Source organism: Lygodium microphyllum, chromosome 11, assembly GCF_053477565.2.
Source record: "Lygodium microphyllum isolate KBCC chromosome 11, Lygodium_microphyllum_v1.1.10, whole genome shotgun sequence".
NCBI classification, from domain to species: Eukaryota; Viridiplantae; Streptophyta; class Polypodiopsida; order Schizaeales; family Lygodiaceae; genus Lygodium; species Lygodium microphyllum.
Window position 1 is genome coordinate 46,501,669 of NC_141145.1, and position 21,008 is coordinate 46,522,676.

The window sequence follows — 21,008 nt, forward strand, 5'->3', positions numbered from 1 at the left end:
AGTGCTTGCTAAAAAGTTGATATTACAACATTGTATAATGAAGATATTCTATTTTCAAGTACCAAGATCAAGGTGAAATTTTTCACTTTCTATTCTATTAGCTTGAGGTTTATCCTTAGTATATCTATCCCTACCAATTTATATCAACACCATGGGTCTCTTTTATCCATTTTATTATGAATCAAATTGAAGAGATTGAAGAAAAAACTTGGATTTAGTTGAAACAAAATCTAATATAATGGATGTCTTAGGAGTCGAAGTAAAGATGTGGCTTGGATGTCCCAACCTAGTCGGGTCTGTTGAAAACTAACAAGATGATCTCATTTCAAGTAAGTCCATGGAGGACCATATCTCTATAGCTCAATCGGCAAGTAAGTGGTGTTGGTCCTATGTGTAGAGACTCTTTTGATTGTTGATCACCTTCTCATGATTTTGTGAAAGGAGATGAAGGGAGACCAATGTAGACTGCTAGTAAGAACCAGACGTGATTTTGGTGAGAAACTTTACGATAGGGTAAAATCTGCTTTAAGAACTAAGAAACAAAGTGAAGAGGAGAGAACGATGATTCAAATGAATGCAGATGAAAAAAGAAGCGTAATTTTGGTGGAAAATGTGATAGTAGAATATTTAACCATTCAAAAAGAAAGAATAATAGCTGAAAAGTGACCCTTGACATGAGTTAATGTCCTTAGGTATTTAATGGCCGATCTCTTAAATGAATAATATATTCTCTCATTAATCATGTCTGAATGGCCAAATTTGGAGGGTTCATTCTTTTAAAACCTCAACTAATTAGTAACTTAATCATTTTCTTACAAGTGCGGTTGAGTAGTGTTGCTCTAGTTGATATAGATACTACTATTACACAAGTAGAGGAGGTAGAGTCACACTTACAAGCTGCGTATGAAGCTAGGGATAACCTAAATTTGAGTCTAGGTTATGGAAATTTTTTTGCATTGATTAGTGAAAGTCAAGATGTGACTAGTTAATCCATGAACAATTTGAATGGAAGAGGAAGCATAATGTAGAGAATGTGCCCATGTTGCCAAGTCCTCTTAATATTGCTATGCCAACGGCTAGCCAAATGGTTACACTAAATAATGGAAGTCAAATAATGAATCCTAATGTCATGGCCAATTCATCAACGGGGTTGATCCCTAACTAGGTGGTTAAACTAGTTGAATGGCAAGCAAATGATCATGGTTATGAGTCTAGTACATCAAATGTTCTTGGTGAAGTCAAGGACATGATGAAGCATTATACCGATACGATAGTAGAACAATAGAGACAAATAGTCATAGATGTTAATGTCCTAAAGAAGTAGCAAAACTTGATAGAAATTTGACATCTTGAAGAGGGTGGTCCATCAAGATATAGCTGTAAGTAGTGTGGTAGTCATCACTTTTTTCGAGAAACTATCCTAATGTCAAATGCGACATATGTGGGAAGTCCATCCATCTAGCTAGTAATTTACTAGAGTAGGATCCCCTCTCTTTAACAAAGGAGTAAGAAGCCATGTCCATCTAATCATTGAGCACAAGGGAATAACCTTCAATAGGGTGAGGGACCAACACAAATATTATAGAGAAAAAGCTATCGTAGAAGAGCTACTTTTAGTGATAGTGGTGTCAACCTTATCAAAGCTATGCATATCAATACCACTATTAAGGCTTCCAATTTACGAGCCATTATAGGAGGAAAAAAGGTTAAAGAAGGCAATAGGGATAGTGTAAAATCTCTTGAGGTAAACCCATAGCAGGATAATAAGGGGATACAAGTCCTTAACCTTGATGTGGAAGCCGTTTCTCTAAAAGTATCGATGGCAAAGCTAAATCCAATAAGGAGCTACCAAAAAAGAAGGTAAAAGCCAAGAAAGAGGCACCTAAGTTTATCTAACTAGCAACCAAGTGAAAGAATAGTCTGGCAGGAGAAGAGAACCATTGCTAATTATCATGAATTTGACTTAGCCAATTCTCTTTGTGAGGTAAAGCCTGATGTGATTCTCCTACAAAACTAATCAAGTTATCTCCCTAGAGTTCTATTCTAAACTTAAGAAACCAAATCATATATAGGTTATGCCAGTGCAAATAATGTGTGATTATGTGTGCTTATGTAGGCTTTACTTAGTTAGAAGACACCACCATGGGTTCTTCTATTGATGATGGGTGAATGAAGTAATAAGACTTGACTTGACTTAATGATAACAAATTTCATTGTTAAAGGGAAAAGATCATGGGAAACATTGACAACAGAATGGTCAAAATCTAGAGTCTAATCTAAGTAACTCTTAAAGCACACTAAAGTCTAATCTAAGTAACTCGTGAAGCACATTTGCACAGAGCTATGATGAGCTAAGGGGTATTCCTCCTAGTATAGTTGTGCATACTATTCTGTGAAGAAGGAAGGTAGCCATCCTATTCGACATAGAGTGAGGTGTATGCCTTTTGAGCTAAGGAGGGACAAACTATTTGAGGAGCTACAAAAATTATATAAGACTAGCTTGATATTTCATGTACAACACACGGAGTGGTGTTCATTGGTAGTTATATCACAAAAAAGAAAAATAATCAAATCTAGCTTTGCATAGATTTTAGGGAGCTCAATAAACATACAATCAAAGATTACTATATCTATACATTTATGGAGTGATTCACCAGTTATAACCAAATGGCTATCACATAGGAAGATAAGTTGAAAATTACATTTATCACTATAATTGGCTCCTTTGTGTATCATGTTATGACTTTTGGATTATACAATGCGCTAGGGCCTTGGCAATGTATGGTTGATAAATTTTTTTGTGATATTTTCCTAGAGGAGCAGAAAGTCTTTATTAATGACTTGGGGGTAACCACCATAAAGAAGAGATAGTTGATTATTTTGAGAAAATGTTTCGAGCAGTGCAAACAATTCTACATTACTCTCCATCCAAGGGGAATGTGTCTTTGGAATGCCCTGTGAATTGCTCTTGGACCATGTGGTTAGCTCAACTGGTAGTGCAAACAGATCCTAAAAAGATATTAAAGGTTATTATCGCTATGAGTCCGCCACATCAAGTGTATAGCCTTCTATCATCAGTTGGATACTATCAACAATTTATTAATACACTACCTGAGAGGACATTGCCATTAACGAATCTATTGTCCTTTAATTGCCTATTTTTTTGGAGTGATCTGTGTCAAGTATCCTTTGAGGATGTAAAGTAGGAATCGATAAAAGTGCCAATCTTGAAAGCACCTAAAAGGGGTGAGATATTTTATGTATTTTTAGCAGATGATGTATAGCATCAAACTGCTTAGCCTAGATTTGGGAGGAAAAGTGGTACCATTCAATTGTGTTTGCTAATCACAAATTGGGAGTGTTCGAGACTAATTGTACCTATATGGAGAAACTATGCCTTGGGATGGTCTTTGCAATGAAGAAATTCAAGCACTACATCCTATATAAAAAGGTAGTAAGACAAAGGGGTTGAGGCTATTGATGAATAATTTACAGCCGCTTGACCGACTAGCGAAGTGACTGATCACTTTGTAGGAGTTTGGCTATGAAGTTAGAAGCAAGCCACTGACATTGCAAAGCATTGTTGAATGTCTAGTGGATTTTGGGGAGCTAAAGGAAGTCTTGGTTGAAGGTAGTGACCTCTAGGAGGCGGTGTCATCCTTTTTTTTATTGTTGCAAGACACTTTATCGACAAGGGGTTGATGATGTTTATCTCGTTGTGATAACCAGGAAATCAATGCAAATAAAGGCACAAAAATGTGCTCACATGGAAACATCCTTTGCAAAATAACACTTTGCTTTTGTACCCCTTTGTCAAAAATCAAATATGAAGCAATGTAAAATGTGTAGTCCAAAAGAGGCACACTATAAAATATTCCAAGGAAAAGGAAAGGTCAAATCCTTTTGTCTCATTCCAAAAATTGAAAGGTCTCTTAGACCTTAGCCAATGTATGCAAATTTGAATTTCATAATTCAAGAAAGGAAAAGGAGGTGGTTACAGCCGTGGGATTTGGGGAGGTGGGAGGTTGAGGTGGTTACACCCACTCCTTCTTCTCTCACGGTTCATTTCTTCCTCTCTCTCATTTTGGCACAACTCTCATCTTTCTTGTTCTTGCTTTCCTCTCTTGTGCTTCATGCTCATTTCTAATGGAGAGTGAGGAAGAGGAAGAGGGTGAGGATGGAAGAATTGTCCAATTTCTTGTGTGCCATTCACTTGTGTGTTTGGAGAGCATGGTTCTTGGTGAGAAAGAAGAGGTTTCTTGCAGGTTTTCATGGCCAGCAATGTATTTGCAGCCTCTCTTGGCCGGTTCGTGGTTCTATTTGTGCCGTGGCAGGGTGCTCTTCATTTGGTGCACTGGCCGGGAAAGAGGTGGCTATGGAGCTTGCAAGAAAGAAGGGTTTCAAAGGCCTTCTTTTCACTAAAAATTTCATGTTTAATGATCTTCATGGAAGAACATTTACGACTATCCCAGAATTGCATGGAAAATAAGATCTGAAGGGAGAATGGAGAAGAAAGGAAGAAGGTTTAAGAGACTTTGGAGTGCTTTCTAGGGAGCTCCCGAGTCGATGGTGGTCACATGTATCTGTTCTTCATGCTATTCTCTCAGCCCTTATTGACCACACAAGCAGTCGTCCGCATCAGTACGTCCTCCTTGATGCCATCAATTACCACCCTATCCTTTCTTAGAGGCCAGGGAGTCTTTGATGATGTGCTAATGTGTCCGCATCAGCTTAGAAGTGGCGCGAGTTGATCAGTTACTCCATCATGGGGTGAAGCTTCTTCTCTCGGACCGCAGAGAACCGGATATGGCGGACACCTTAAGGCGGTTCAAGCTTTTGATGTACAAGCAGGCTTCCTTCTTCCTGGGATCGAGATACGACAGAGTCGAGGAGCTGCGCCGAATGATTGATGATTTTCTATGCAGCGATATCGAGCAAGGCAGGGGCATATTCTTGCCGTGGATGAATCACCGACTGCCTTCTTCAGCACCACCAACGTCCTCCTCAATACTGTCGGATCCTCCACAGGTGCAGTAATGCTCTTCTCCTTCTGCGCAACAAGATCCACATCCCAATCTTCATGGCGGCTGTAGCACATTTTTCCTACCTTGTCCTTATCCATCCACGTGGAATGGCATCGACTCTTTCTGAGACGACTTTAAAAATAGAGAAAATTTACTTTGAAAACCTTAGTATTAAATACATTAAAATAAGAGAACCCACTTTATATGGTATCCCTTTTAATGATTACTCATATGCATATCTTCTTCAATCCTCCAGTCATGCTTCCTTTCATCAAGGCTATCCTTCAAAACACCCAAGAACTTTATGTTTTCTTTTCCTTCTTACTTGTTTAATAAAGCTTACCTTTCCTTTTTCTTTCAAAACAATTGGGTGGGAGAACTCTAAATCAATATCTTTTGTAAGGGTGTACTTCATTTATATATCATTTTTGGGTTTTCTTATGTGCTTCATTGGTGGTTATATTTCATTCTATATTGAGTGTGATGTTGCTCTTGTCCACAAATTGGTGAAAAGCCCTATCTTTCGAGTTTTTGTGTGGAGTGTTTGTGACCTAGGCTTTAACGTCCTAGTTGTGATTTTGTTTTTGTGTGTTATTTCCCTCCCTATCCAATGGAAATTAAAAGATCCAAGAAGAAAATGAAGACCGAAGATTGAAGATGAAGATTTTGCAAGAGCTGATTGTGGTTCTTCTTCAATTTTGTTCGCGGGGACGCTTCACACTTAAGCGTGGGAGGAATGATAACCAGGAAATCAATGCAAATAAAGGCACAAAAATGTGCTCACATGGAAACATCCTTTGCAAAATAACACTTTGCTTTTGTACCCCTTTGTCAAAAATCAAATATGAAGCAATGTAAAATGTGTAGTCCAAAAGAGGCACACTATAAAATATTCCAAGGAAAAGGAAAGGTCAAATCCTTTTGTCTCATTCCAAAAATTGAAAGGTCTCTTAGACCTTAGCCAATGTATGCAAATTTGAATTTCATAATTCAAGAAAGGAAAAGGAGGTGGTTACAGCCGTGGGATTTGGGGAGGTGGGAGGTTGAGGTGGTTACACCCTCTCTTCCTTTATCTTCTTCTCTCACGGTTCATTTCTTCCTCTCTCTCATTTTGGCACAACTCTCATCTTTCTTGTTCTTGCTTTCCTCTCTTGTGCTTCATGCTCATTTCTAATGGAGAGTGAGGAAGAGGAAGAGGGTGAGGATGGAAGAATTGTCCAATTTCTTGTGTGCCATTCACTTGTGTGTTTGGAGAGCATGGTTATTGGTGAGAAAGAAGAGGTTTCTTGCAGGTTTTCATGGCCAGCAATGTATTTGCAGCCTCTCTTGGCCGGTTCGTGGTTCTATTTGTGCCGTGGCAGGGTGCTCTTCACGTTGATGTGTCATGCTGCCCAAGAGGCCCGATGAGATTATGTTTATCTTGGAAGAGTGTCATGACTCTACTTATGGAGGTCACTTTGCTAGATGGTTGACTACACAGAAAGCTTTGAGAGCCGGATATTGATGGTTTTCTATTTTTCAAGATGCATTTGCATATGTCAAGAGATGTGATAGATGTTAGAGACGTGACAATAGGGAGAATATGAAGTGCCCACTAACTCTTATCATGGCTATACTACCATTTGAGAAGTGAGACATTGATTTCACTGGACCTATACATCCTTTGTCAAACAACTACACAAAAGTGTTATATAATTGTGGTGATAGACTATTTTAGGAAGTGGTTTAAAGCTCACACTACAATGAAGGATAATGCCAAGACATGACTAGTTTTAATTGGTTGCCGTTTTGGTCCACCTAAGGAGCTTGTGTCTGATTGTGGGACACATTTTTTTAATGTGATTGAGGCTTTGACGGAAGCTTTGAAGATTAAATATAATAAGACCACACCTTACAATCTCGAAGCTAATGGACAAGTAAAGAGTACTAATAAGCAACTTGTGGGGATTTTATCTAAGACTCTATCTAAAGGTAAGCTTGATTGGGATAAGAAGTTGTATTTGGCTTTTTGTCCTTATAATACGACATTCAAAAGAGCTACAGGCCACACCCATTTTAAATTAGTATATGGAGAAGAGTGCATTTTACATTTGGAGATTCAGCCGCCTACAATAAGGTTCACTCTAATGAGTTTGTAAGATATGTAGGAGGTTATCAACATTAATGTGATCATCACCTATGTCCATATGTGTTTATGTGCCTTGTTACATTAAGAAGTAAGGAATAAGTGAATGAAAAATGCTTTACAATCTTCATGCTAGGAAGTATAAATTTGCCAAGGGTCAATTGGTCCTATATTATGATACCTTTCATGAGCTCTTTCTAGGCAAGTTGATGTTGAGAATTTGACAATCACGCCCTCTTGTATGCCTCTTTGTATGGAGTAGTGGGCAAGGAAATCACTAGTAGTCTAGGATGAGGTCTTGAATCCCATAAGCACAGTGGTGCAGAATCCTACTTGTGGAACCTCTATAAAGCATTCTACTTGACTATCACTTTCACAATGAGTAATGCAATATCATGATGCTTTTCTCTTTCAATTAGTGTCATTGTCATTGTCAACCCAATACACAAGATTGTCTTTCTAAGTCCAAGCTTCTATCTTGGAACCTAATTTACTTGTGTAACAACTGTCTACTCATTATCTACGTCAACATGAATCTAGGCTTCATCTTCCATCCACCATAGCTCCTGCCATTCTCTAGATCCACACTTTTCACATGGTATCAGAGCTCAACTGAGCATGATCAGCTCCTCACTCTGCTTCTCTAGCTCTGTTTCACTTCTGCCTAGCTTAATATCAGCTCAAGACTTCATTTCCTACTCTAGCTTCACCTTCATCTTCATTAGAGCTTTCATGGCTAACATGGACAACAGTACCCTGTCTGCTTGCAACACCTAGAGCTCTCTCCACAATCAATATCTCATTGAAATTCCTTCTAAAGAAGTGTTCCCTACTACCATAACAGTGTCCATAGCCAGCGTGTACTTGCAGGTCTTGGAGGCCTTGGATCTCCCAAACAAAGCAATATCTCCATACAATTTCTTCTAGAGATCTTTCCCTTTGCTCCACACCAGTGCCGTGCCACTTTGTAGCCTAATATTGGTGCCGCCTACCTTCAACATTGTGAAAAAACTGCCATCGTTGTCAAAAAGTGTGTGCTATACTGATCATACCATCCCTGCGAGCGGTACGTCTCAAATCAAGACCCGTGACCTAGAGCTTCAAAATGGCTTGGACTGTGAAACTTGGTTGCTGATCAACCTCAATCAAGTGAAGCCATTTTGAAGCTCACAAGATTGATAAATTTCAAGATCTTTGAGGATACGTCATATTTGAATAATAGACCTATTCTCACCGTATTTGTGACATAGAAGGGACGTAGAAGCGATAGCAGATATGTCACAAATAGAGGGAAGCGCCAGATCGAACGTGGTACACTCACACTGTATCTGCAAATCCAATCTGATGAGACATGATGTACTCACGTGAATGACAACGACAACAGATACGGTGCGAAGGGAGGGGAGCACCTAATCGGACATGATATACTCGATCGTGGCGTATTTGCAAATTCAAACTAACAAGGCTGATACGACGTGAAGAGATGGGAGGGTGAGATCGAACATGAGCTGCTAATGCACAAAGGAACTGCATATCCAAATGGAAAAGGACAACCAACAATGAACTGTAGATATGGCACGAAGGCAGCAAAGTGCGGGATTGCACATGATAGGGGCGAGAAGCGCATAAGGCCAAAAGTGAATTGCGGATACGACGCGAATAGAGCAAACCGAAAGATAGCAGATGACCTTTTTGTGTCGTATTATGCAGTGCAGATTTGGCGCGAAAGGAGGAAATTGAGATCATACAAAGAATGTTTTCTAACCGAGATATCCAATATAGTGCTATGGTGGAAGAGCATTAGTAGTGCAAGAGGTCTCTTGCTCCATATCATCATTTGCATCGTATTGTGGATGTCAAAAGTTTTTTCACATAAGCCGGCATTGGTCTTTTACACTTGTGTGGCACGTGGTACATGCCACTTATTATTGGCTACTGTTTGCAATGGCCATCCACGTGGCTATCGACGTGGTTGCCCATGTGGGAAAACCCTTTCATTATCTATAAATACATAAAATTAGGCATTTATGGTTTTTTTAGTAAATTGTCAAGCTTGGCTAGTTTTGAGCTCCTTGTGTTGTTCTGCATTTGTTATTGTGCTGTATTACCACTCAACGATAGGGAGTGAGAATTGTTTTCCCATCTCATTGGTTCTATTGAATTGCACCGTATTGTGCACCCTTTGATATGAAGCGAGCAAGCTTCCTCCTTGTGATTGGGTTCATATTTTTGTTCCATATCATGTCTCCTCCAATATAAAGCAAGCATGCATTTGTCGTGTGGTCGGGTACATCTTTTAGTGCCGTATGGTGTATCCTTCCATGTCTAAACCAAAGGATTTTGTAGAGTCCCAAGAGATGGTCACCCCTAATAAGAGGAAAAGATAAAGATTGTCTTCAGGGTCAAGGGCCTCTGGTTGTCCTGCCTTTTCCCCTAAAATTCCCACTGCTTGTTCCCCTTGCTCAACAACAAGTGTGGGAATGCCTAGGAAGTCTCCAATCAAAGGCAAATCACCATTGAGGGTTCCTAGATTGTCTCAGACTGTCATAGAGGTTTCTCCCTCAGAAAGGCTCCTAGACTTTCTTATTCAAAATGACATGGAGTTATCTTACTATGGAACTGTAAATGATATTTTCAACCTTGATTGGATATTGACCATGTCTTGAATTCTTGCAAAAAGTTTTTTGTGGAGGATTTTGCTGAGTTTAAAGGTCTTGCATTTCCTCTGGTTGAAAAGGATGCAAAGGAATATGTTCATATACCTATTGGGAGCTCACCTTCGCTTTGTTTTCAAGGAAGTGTACATCTCATTCTCTTGACAGGTTTTGTGCACCAGATTTGTTTTGTTTTGCTCATTCTAGGAAATGCAGGCTTATTTCAAAAGCAACTGCATTCATGGCATATACTCTTGTTAAATATCATGTCAAATTTGATGAACAACAATTAGAGGATCCAAAATGTTCTAGCTTTTTCCTTTTGGATGAGGTGGCAAATGACAAGGATGCAGAGGAATGTTTGGACCTCGAGTAAGAAGCATATATTGCTAGCAAACTAGATGTTGCCCAATTCAAAGTTGAGACCATTATTGAAGAAAGCCATGTAAATGTAGATATTGTATCTCACTCTTCTTTCTATATAGTTCCTTCCCTTCCAACTTTCCCTATCAAGGACAAGGAATAAATATTGCTACTATCAGACATCCAAAGGCTCTTCAATCCTAGGGCAGATTATTGTTTAGCAATCATTGCAAAGGCTTTCGATGCTGCAAATGGCATTATTGATTTCAAAAATGAATCAAAAGAAGAGTTACTTAAATTGGATATTGAAATTAAAGATGACAAGTTTATTGATGCATGGGATGCCCTTTCTCTTTGTTTTAACAAGAAATAATGTTGAGAAAGAGTATATGATTACTGATGAGAAGTTCAACTGCCTTCAAGGCCTGACTTGAAATTTCCAATTTTGGAAGAGAGGAGTTAGAGTATGTTAAAGAATTGGTAGATACCAATGAGGCACAATCATCAATTAATATATAGAATCCAACTAAGCGAGAGAATGATGAAAATCAATTGGTACTATTATCTCCAATTTTGTAAGATACATTAACATGTTTCATATCAACATTCATTTGAGATTGATCTTTTTTTGCACTTGGAGATTGAAGATTTCGATAGCATCTTGGGACGGGGGGTAGAGGGTTGAGTGCTGGTATTAGTTCACTAAAAGATGTTGCACTTGGCCATTACTTAGCAAGGATTGATCCCCATGTTTTCTTGGTATTTCATAACATTTACTTAGAGGAAGTAACATGGTCTATACTATGTATCAAGGCGCTTACAAGGTTACTTGGTTTCTCTGGGTTACAGTACAATGCACACAAGGTGATGTTTTTGGAGAAGATTGCATCAATTAGGATTTTTGGTTATGGTCCTAGTTTCCCTACTTCTAGAGCAAGTTATCTAGCCCTCTCATCTTATGCTTTTGCAAGCAAATTGAACTAATATAAAATCAAAATTTGGCTACAAGTGAAGAAAATGTCTACATTATAGAGGAAAGATCCATGAGGGGGAGGAATATGTAAAGGCTCTTGAGAGCTAGCTTTGTACTTTTTTTTTCTTGAAAAATACTATGAATTCTCAAGTTTCATTGTCATCTTTAGTATTCATTCTTTGAAGTTATCGTAAAAAAAAACCAATTGAATAGCTCCCCAAGGGCATTGCTTTTTGTAACTCCTCCTCCATGTCTTGTGCTTCGAAAAAAACTTGTACATGCTTGATAGTGAGATTTTTCCATGCCTTGGCCATATAAGTTGCTAGGGGGCGTTGCTCCTCCACAAAGTAAGGCCCATGGATATGAAGGATATGTTGCAAATTCAAAAGAGTAATGATTATTTTATCCCATTGAAAATTTTATCAAAGAAATCTTGGATTAAATATTCTCTCTTACCAAATAAAATGTGATACTATTTTCTCCCCATGCCTCCTTTATTGGTTGAACAAGATTTGTAATCAAACATAACTCTTCTGGATATATATAGGTTGTCTTTTGTTGCTTGAGGAGATTTAGGAAGACATTGAGGTGTCTTCAAATCTCCATCCTTAGAAATGCAAGTCATGGTGTGTTTGCAACGTTTGTTGTTATCCCACACAGCTCTCTCCAATGCTCCCAAGTAATGCTTGCCTGTTTTTCTATATGGTTTCCTAAAAAGTGTCTAGCTTTTGAGCCTCTCATTGAGACATTAGCCAAGAGATCTCTTGTTTTTCTTGAAAGTGTTAGATATTTTCTTAAATGAACTTAACCTCCATGAAAACCCATTTTGGAGAGTAATACCTCACACTTGTTAATACACTCATCATATAAAGACAAGGGCTTAATTGAGTATGCATAGTTGAGATGCAACTTGAGAAGTTTGCCAATAATTCTAATCTCTGCATGTAAAGTACATATATATGAATATTTGTAAGAGGAATTGAAAGAATGGGATCCCACATATCTTCCTTATTTTTATATTTACTCTAATCTATAGAATCTCTAGTTGGGGCTCTTCTTGTAGGACACAAGTTGCTCCAACTTTAGACCCAACACATGAATCCTATTATATATTCCAAGGATACATTTGATAGTTTTTAAGTCAGCGCTCATGTGCCATTCCACATTAAAATTACCAACCCCATCAACCCCCAACATTTCTCCTTCACTTTGAGACTTAATAATGTTTGGAATAACTGTATGATTGATGATTCTCAATTGGTACCTGAGCTGCACCAACCCACCAAATCTCCATCTTAGACTGGAACTTATGCATTGGTGCTTAACCCCCACCATTGATGTAGTCCAATACCTTGTTCATGATACAAATGCTGACTCTTTTCATATTTTGTCCTTTTTGAATCTGTGCTTCATCTAACTTCAAGGAAAACTTCAAAACACCGTGACATTCCTCTTAGTGTGAGTCTTTACATGTTAACCATTGCACTCTCCACTCTTCTTAGATCAATCCATATATTGTTAAACGCATTGTATTCAAAACTAGATTTTCTTTTTGTCTTTTCATATGATATAGATGCTTCAATACGAATGTATTTCCCAAAAACATGTGGACCTTACGATTCACGGCAATCCTTACAATTGATATTGCAAGGGCTTGAGGCAATCCAAATGCAGTTATTCTATTACATCTAAGATTTTTAAACCATAATCTAGAGATAGCATGATACCTTTTTTGACTAATACTCAAAGTATCACATGTCTCTATAATTTCGTTTGGTTTTACTGTGTTCTTTAAGTTCTTTGCCAATTCTTTGAGAGTCGGACCTCTCAAATCCACGTTCTAAGGTGACTTAAGAATCCTCAAAATATCATTATTATCCGTGGTCACATTTAAAATAATGAATTTCTTCTCACTCTCTTGAATATTAATGCCAGTTAGTTGTATTTTTTAATGGTCTCTTTCTCTCTCTGAATCCTATGGGAGTTATCTTTAAGTGTACTAGTTTGTCTTGTAATGACTTATTAACATTTTTCAGAATGTCAATCTTATTTGTAAGATTAAAAAATGCTTGTCTCTACAATTAATAATGTTTTTTCATTTTATTCATTTGAGCCATGTATGTGTAAGATGCAGAGTATAATCTTGTACAATAGCCAATCATCCCATTATAAGCTTCCCCAATATATCTCATGTAGTCATAAATCTCACATTGATAAGAAAGTGAGCACAAAGAAGAGAATGGCGAAAAAGTGTGTGAAAAGAAGATGTGGGAGTAGACAAACATGATTTAGGTGGACATATCTCGGAAATACAAATTCTCCCAAGTTTCAAGACAAAAATGGCCAAAAAGGTGATCCTGAGAGAAATTAAAGATGAGGGGTAGTTAAGACTGACCTTTTCAAAGAACAAAATATTTTCTCATTAATCACATTTGAGCAACCAAATTTGGCAGTTTCATTCTTCCAAAATCTCAACTAATTAGCAACTTAATCATTTTCTTACAAGTTCCTTTTTTGAACCGTTTTTTGCCCTAATGGAGTGTGAGGGACAATCATCTCGATCTCTCATTGTGCATGTCTTTGTTAAATTGACATCATGTTATTTTAATATTAATATTCATAGGCTACAAAATATAGTTATATTTCTTTGAACTAATCATATGTGTAGGCATGTGTGTGTGTTTGTGTATTAGGACTTCCAATATACACATGAGTACATGCATACATACATATGTATATATATTAATGAGAGAGAGGGAGAGAATGAGTGAGATTTTTAGTGAAAATCATTTTTGAGAGAGAGAGAGAGAGAGAGAGAGAGAGAGAGAGAGAGAGAGAGAGAGAGAGAGAGAGAGAGAGAGAGAGAGAGAGAGAGAGAGAGAGAGAGAGAGAGAGAGAGAAGTTCTTTGATGAGCATATTCATGCAAGCATGTACACAAAGAGAACAATCAAGGTAGGTTTGTCTAGTGTATATTAAAGAACTAAAGACATAGCTTTAAAGATATTTCTCATAAAAATTCTAATCTACCTTGACTAAGTAATTCATCAATGGTGGTCATCGATACCCCTCCCAAGAGGTATAACTGATATGAAAGGTCACCAGAGCCACTACAGTGTCTCTTCATAGCTCATTAGTGTCACTGCCACTTCAATATTTACTTCAAGTCTTCAACAGCTACTTCTTCCACTTCTTCAAGCTATTTTGAAATTATATTCATCCCTTTGCAAGATTGGAAAACTTCCCTAAGATACATACTCATCCATCATCACACTTACAAAGATATACATAACAAAACAGAACAGAGACAAAGGCTTTGCAAAAGCTCAACAGAGGATCTACAGAACCATATAGAAGGTCATCAGAAAGCCTTGAGCTCACTTAAATCACTCAAAACCATAAAGAATCAATCAATAAGCTTCCAAACACTTAAAAATTTTCAATCATTATTCCATAAAAAATATATTTTAAATACTTTGAATATAAGGAATTTCAATTAGAAGGCTAATAGGGCTCAATGGAGAAGACATGGAGGAGAGAGAAATAAAAATAACTTTTGGATGAGAGAGAGAGAAGATAACTTTTAGATGAGAGAGAGGAGATAAAAAAAATTATTGATGAGAGACAAGCGAGAGGTGTCATTTTAAAAATCATTGATGAAGAGAAAGAAATGTGAAAAGTAGCTTGGATAGAGAGGTACCTTTTCCAAATTAATGTAGGAGAGGCCCAAAAGTAGTATCTTTATTAATATTAAGCAAGAAGGGGGGTGGGGAACACATGTTAGTGTCAGATACCCTCCCATGCACGTCCATCCTATATGCCACATATCACAGCCTCTTTGCCACCCCCCCCCCCCCCCCCCCCCCATGTCATGCCTAGATATGAGCTTTTTGATATCTTGTAAGCACACTTCATCAAAGATTGGGGGGGGGGGGGGCACTTATAAGAAGATGGGTTGAGGGGGGTAAGATTATTATGCTTTTCACTTAGCCTTTTCACATTTGCGAAGGTTGGACACTCTAAAACTTGAAATTATCAATTCAAAATGAAAAATCTCAATAATAATCTATTTTGTTAGATATATGACATTACCAGTATTCATTATGATGAAATTCTATTGAATATAGAAAAATTTGATAATATTAGGAAATTTAATTCAATTTGTTTTAATAATGTCAATATCCAATATTCAATTCAATAATATTCAATATCCAAATTGAGTTAACTTGATTATACCGATATCCATAATTCAATTTGATAATATTCAATATCCAATTTGAGTTAACTTGATAATACCAATATCCAAATTTCAATATTTATAATTAAATAATAAATGATAATTTGCATAATATCCAGTTTGTATAATGTAATATATGATATGACATGACATGATTATCGATAATTCAAGATTGATTATAGCTAATTTTGCTATACTAACTCAATATACGAATTGGATAATTTGTATATTATAATATCAATAATTTTTGTGTGTGTGCATGTGTGTGTGTGTGTGTGTGTTTTTTTTGTATTATTATAACTATACATACATACATACATACATACATACATACATACATACATACATACATACATACATACATACATACATACATACATACATACATACATACATACATACATACATACATACATACATACATACATACATACATATATATATATATATATATATATATATATATATATATATATATATATAAATTATTTTTTATTACTAGGGGTGGCCAAGTAGCACTCTCCCGTCCCCTCCCATAAGGGGTGTGGATACCACATCTATTCACAATACTTGGAATATGTCATGTTGTATGATTTTGAATGGAAATGTATAGACATACTATGTATGCTTTGAGATATTTGGGGACAATATGTCAAGTTTACTCAATCCATTGGCATAATGTGTCACAATGTTTGCAAGAATATATATAGAGGGATCTACAATAGGAAGGGTAAAAATAGTCAATTATTTGTGTATGGATTTACAACTTTTACTAGGAATTTTCAATGGTGTTGAAGCTATAATTACATAAACAAATTTGCTCACATTTCATGATTTGATATATGTGAGAGAGAGGGAGAAGCTTTTTTAAAAAGGAGGGAGAGGGGTTTTGAATGTTGATTTTCATCCTTGATAGAAGGGTGTGTTGATTATAAGTTTTTATCATTAGAATAGAAGGATGTGTTTATTGTCAAAATCCTATACACAATTGGGCTCCATCCAAGTACACAAAACACACTCCTTGTGTGCTTAGAACATGTCAACATTTATTCACATACATAAATATGTGCACATACACATGCGCACACAGACACATTGATTGTTTAAAATGAAAATCATACAATTTCAAATTCAATGTCTTGAACCACATAGGCAAAGAGATGTTATGAGTCACTTCTTCCTCCCAAGTGTATTTCTAAGAGCCTCACATTGTCGAATTATTTTTTAGTTTCATTGCTCACTCAATGCTTAATCTTACAAGGCGATGGTGTGGTTTTCTTTCATTAACTTTGAAATCCATTGATTATGTTACATCACTATTTTTCAAATTTCTGTAAATGAAGAAAAGTAGTTACATTAGTTCACTTACGTTTACTAAAATAAAACCATGTTAATACCTTAGCCATGAGGGTACTAGGGTTTACTATAAAAGGCGAGAAGAGCTCATGTGGAGGGGCTTTTGACACTTACACTAATTTCTTGGAGATTTCTTGTTCATCACCATCTTGGGGTGAGTAGTACCAAGCGTTATTTTTCTTATGTCTTGACTTCAGCTTCCATGGCTACAATGTGCTATGGTATAATGGAAGATGAATATGGCATGGCCTAGAATGAAGCATTTCATGTTATTTCCTCGTTATTTCCTAGTTTAGTTCATTAGTTTTTCTGTTGATTTTCATGGTAGAATAGGCCTTCTTTACATTGGTATCAAAGCATAGGTTTAGATCTTGTCAGAAGTCATTTTCATGCATTAGATTTGGTTGCAGTGAATAGGAAGAGAAAACTGTAGTTTAAATTTAGTCTTCAATGGAGTTGGTTCCTTCATAACTATGGTCAGACATGGAGATGTGTCACAAACTATGACCAAGATGGAGGTTCTTGGCATGAAACAGTGGATAATGGCGGGTTCCAGCTATTTTGGCTGGCCATGACAAAATTTTTAACAAAAATTTAGGGCAATATGGAAAAATGAAGGCTACAGTCTTTATTGGAGACCAAACTTGACTTACTTTTTGGAAGACATGGTTTCTTGTCTCTCTTCAAGCTTTCTTTCATGGTTTTCATGGATAAACCTTGCTCCTACCTTGATTCTATGGCTTCTACCCTGCAAACAAAGGCACTCCATAAGAAGCTTCTTCATCAACTAAGCTTGCCTAGAAGCACCATTTATGGTGTTTTTGCTTCAATCGTGACAACCTTGCCTTCAAGTACTTAATACAATGGTTTGCATATTTTTCAACATTATCCATTGTAATGAAAGCAAAGCCTTGGGATGCTTTAGGGTGTGCATCATCAACAATTCTGCATTCAAGCACCTTCCTTTGTGAGAAGTAATCCTCCAGATCTATCTCTGCTATGTGTGCTTCTTCTTGCTTGCCACAACGGTACCTGTAATGTTTATAAGGAGATACAGACATGTCCAACACAAGAACTGGTAGTTCACAGGGGAGTGCTGCTTGCTGTAGAGCTTTCAAGGGTATCAATTTTGTAGCTCCATTCAATGCATTTTGCACTAATTTTAAGATTGCAATTTTCATCGTTCCTATATCTCAAACGACACCTTCAATGGCCTTCTAATTTCTCATTCTTTTTTCATCTTGTTCGATCATTCCTATATCTCAAACGGCACCTTTAACAACCTTCTAATGTCTCATTCCTATTTTTTATTGTTTGTTCGGGTTTCCATCTTCTTTTGGTTTTTCCTCTGTCCAATTATCTCCATTGTCCTCCTCCTCTTCATGTGACACTGAGTTTCAGCAATTCAAGGATCAGGAGCTTGGACTATTTGTGATTTTCGTACCCTTTTCAACCTCGTAGCTAAGGCACACAAGGTTTCTTTCTGAAATTTATGTGTAATAATAAGCCACAGCTGGCAGTAGGTGATGTCATGCCTACATTCATGAGAGATCATGGACACTGCGTAAGGAATACGCTTTTGAAGTTCAGTCACCCTTTCGAATAGGAAATGAACCTTCTGGCATGCATGCATTCGTCAGAGAACATGGACACTGATGTGTGGCAAGCTATAGGAGCATGTATCATCACCACTTATTGTTGCTGCAAATTTTGACTAAGTTGATACCGATCCACCTACAAAAATCTTCTTGGTCCTAGCAAGACCCTGTTGCAGAAGTTGTATTGGTACTCTTCTCTCTGGGGACAACCGTCTTACATTCAACCATGTGTCCATTGATCATATGCCTTTCTTGAAGAACTTTGTCAACAACTACTGGATCTGCAAAGGCCACAAATTCAAAGCCTTTGGGCTTGCCTATAACTCTATCTTTCATGATGATAGACTTTGCAACCTAGCCATATGGACAGCATAGGCTTCAAATAATCTTGAAATAATTGGACTTTGGCTACATTCAACAAATCTTGTTCAATGGAGTAGTTATGGAGCTTAAAGGAGAATCATGGATGAAATCCAACATACAGCAAGCTTATAGTGAAGAATCTTGGTCAATTTGAGACTGAATTGAAGCCATTTTTGTCAAAGGGTTCTTCATCAACAATATTCTTCAACCCCAAGTATAAGAGGTATTCTCAAACAGCTTTTAAACTCTCTTGAATGTCCTATTGCTGAGCTTACCCAATTGATGAAAGAGAGGTTAAATTGATAATAAATTTATCCATATCCCTAAATATATTACATGATCATTCCCTAGAGCTTTCATAGATGGCAATGATTACCAAACCACTTTGATTTCATTGCCATAATCATACTTTAGCTTCCAAAATTTTCATCTATTTCTCCCTAACCTTAACATTGCCTTGTTGGATTGTTGTCTCAAATGTCATGAGAAAATTTGTGCCCAATGGTAAGTGAAGAAAAAAAAACCATTGTAATGCAGCGAGTCAATGCTAAAGGTATTTCCCACCTACTCCCATTTCAATTTCCAACCCATTTCACTCAATTCCTGCATATCATGAAATGGATACCTATTTTCTTTCAATCCATGCATTTCATGCTATTTTATTATCCTAATATTGATTTACCATGTCATTTCCCACAAGGAAAAGTGGATGCTAGGTGAGTTAGTAGGACAATAGTGAGGTGACCCTCCCCTACTATGACAAGGACCGTGAAGGGGAGCACAAACTAATTTGAGAGGAAAATTTGCAAACCCCTCAAGTCACAGATCCCATGCATTTTTCAATTTAGGTGCAGGTACTGACATAAAGAGTGATGTACTTTGACCTACAACAAGATGTGTTAGGCAAATGACCCCATGATGTATTGACAAATGTATGGGTAGTATGATATGTGGGAAAATGTATGATAGCATGAAACACTTGGCAAATATGGGCAAAGATATGCACAGCAACATGTATGCTTATTGATGCATTATACTTCAGTTCAGCATTGAAGAATTTGACAGTGAATGAAAACATGAATTCATTGTTGGATCACTTTCCTACAATCACAGTGGGATTATTAAATGTTTTTTGGGTATTTGCAGAGATTATTCTCAGTACTTGCAGGGTGTAGGGAATTGTAAACATCCACTAAAAATTACCTACATAAATTTCTATATTGAACCATTTTCAATGTTTGATAGCTCATTGGAAAGGAGACATCCTTAGTTTCAAACAGAGCCAAGAAATTCATCGTTCGGATCATTGAAGCTCAAGATATTTGAGTTTTATTGCTATTGCTTATATACTAAAGACAGATAATCACCTATGACCAAAAACAATAAGAAGTATTCCATTATGGATACTATCAATGATGGTTTAAGGGATTACCAGCAAGAAAGAGAGCATGAAGCTTCCCAATAAGCTATTTACTATATGAGCCATGATAATGAGGAGGAAAAAATGAGTTCAAATCATGCTGTAGTCAACAATCAAGCGAATGGGGCTGGCACAACTCGTGTATATATGGATTCTAATAACTTTTAGCAACTATCCAATGATATAAGGGAAATGAAGTCAACATTGACAAACTTGTGGCTTTCTTAACTGAGAGAATATTACCTACAATAGTCCCAAGTATTCCAAGCCCTCCCATTGTTGAAGAGTAGACAAGGATCACAAAGCCTAAGGTTGTGGGGCGTTATGAGGTTGGAGAGCCATCTAGAGCTCAACCATCTCGATTTCAGCCTCAATTTCAAACTCGTTATCAGCCAAAGGTTTATATAGCCTCTCATGGTCAAGACCCACAAGAGGGGATCCATGCTAACACTAAGCATGATGAAGACACACATGGGTGTGATCCTTTCTATAAGTCTTTCTATGTTCAACCATCAACTATCCCAAAACCTATTCATGAAGAGAAGTTTGACGAATAAAGACCATATCATGGTCAAGCAAGTGGGGGCAATACTTCTCATGGGCAACACCATTGTAATGGACATGGTCATGTCAATTGAGTGTCAATTCAACCCCAAATTCTTATGGGTAGTAGCAGCATGTCAACAATTATCATGCTTACAATCAACCTTCTAAGAAAAGTCCTCATTCTAATCCATTTTGGCCTCATCAAATTAGTGGGCAACAACTACAACTAAATGCCGCAACAAATATTCAATCTTTTGTGTGTGGACAACATCAAGGAGTATATGGACAACCACATGCCATGGGTAATTCCTTCTCTCAGCCGCCACAAGGAAAATATAATCAAGCGCATGG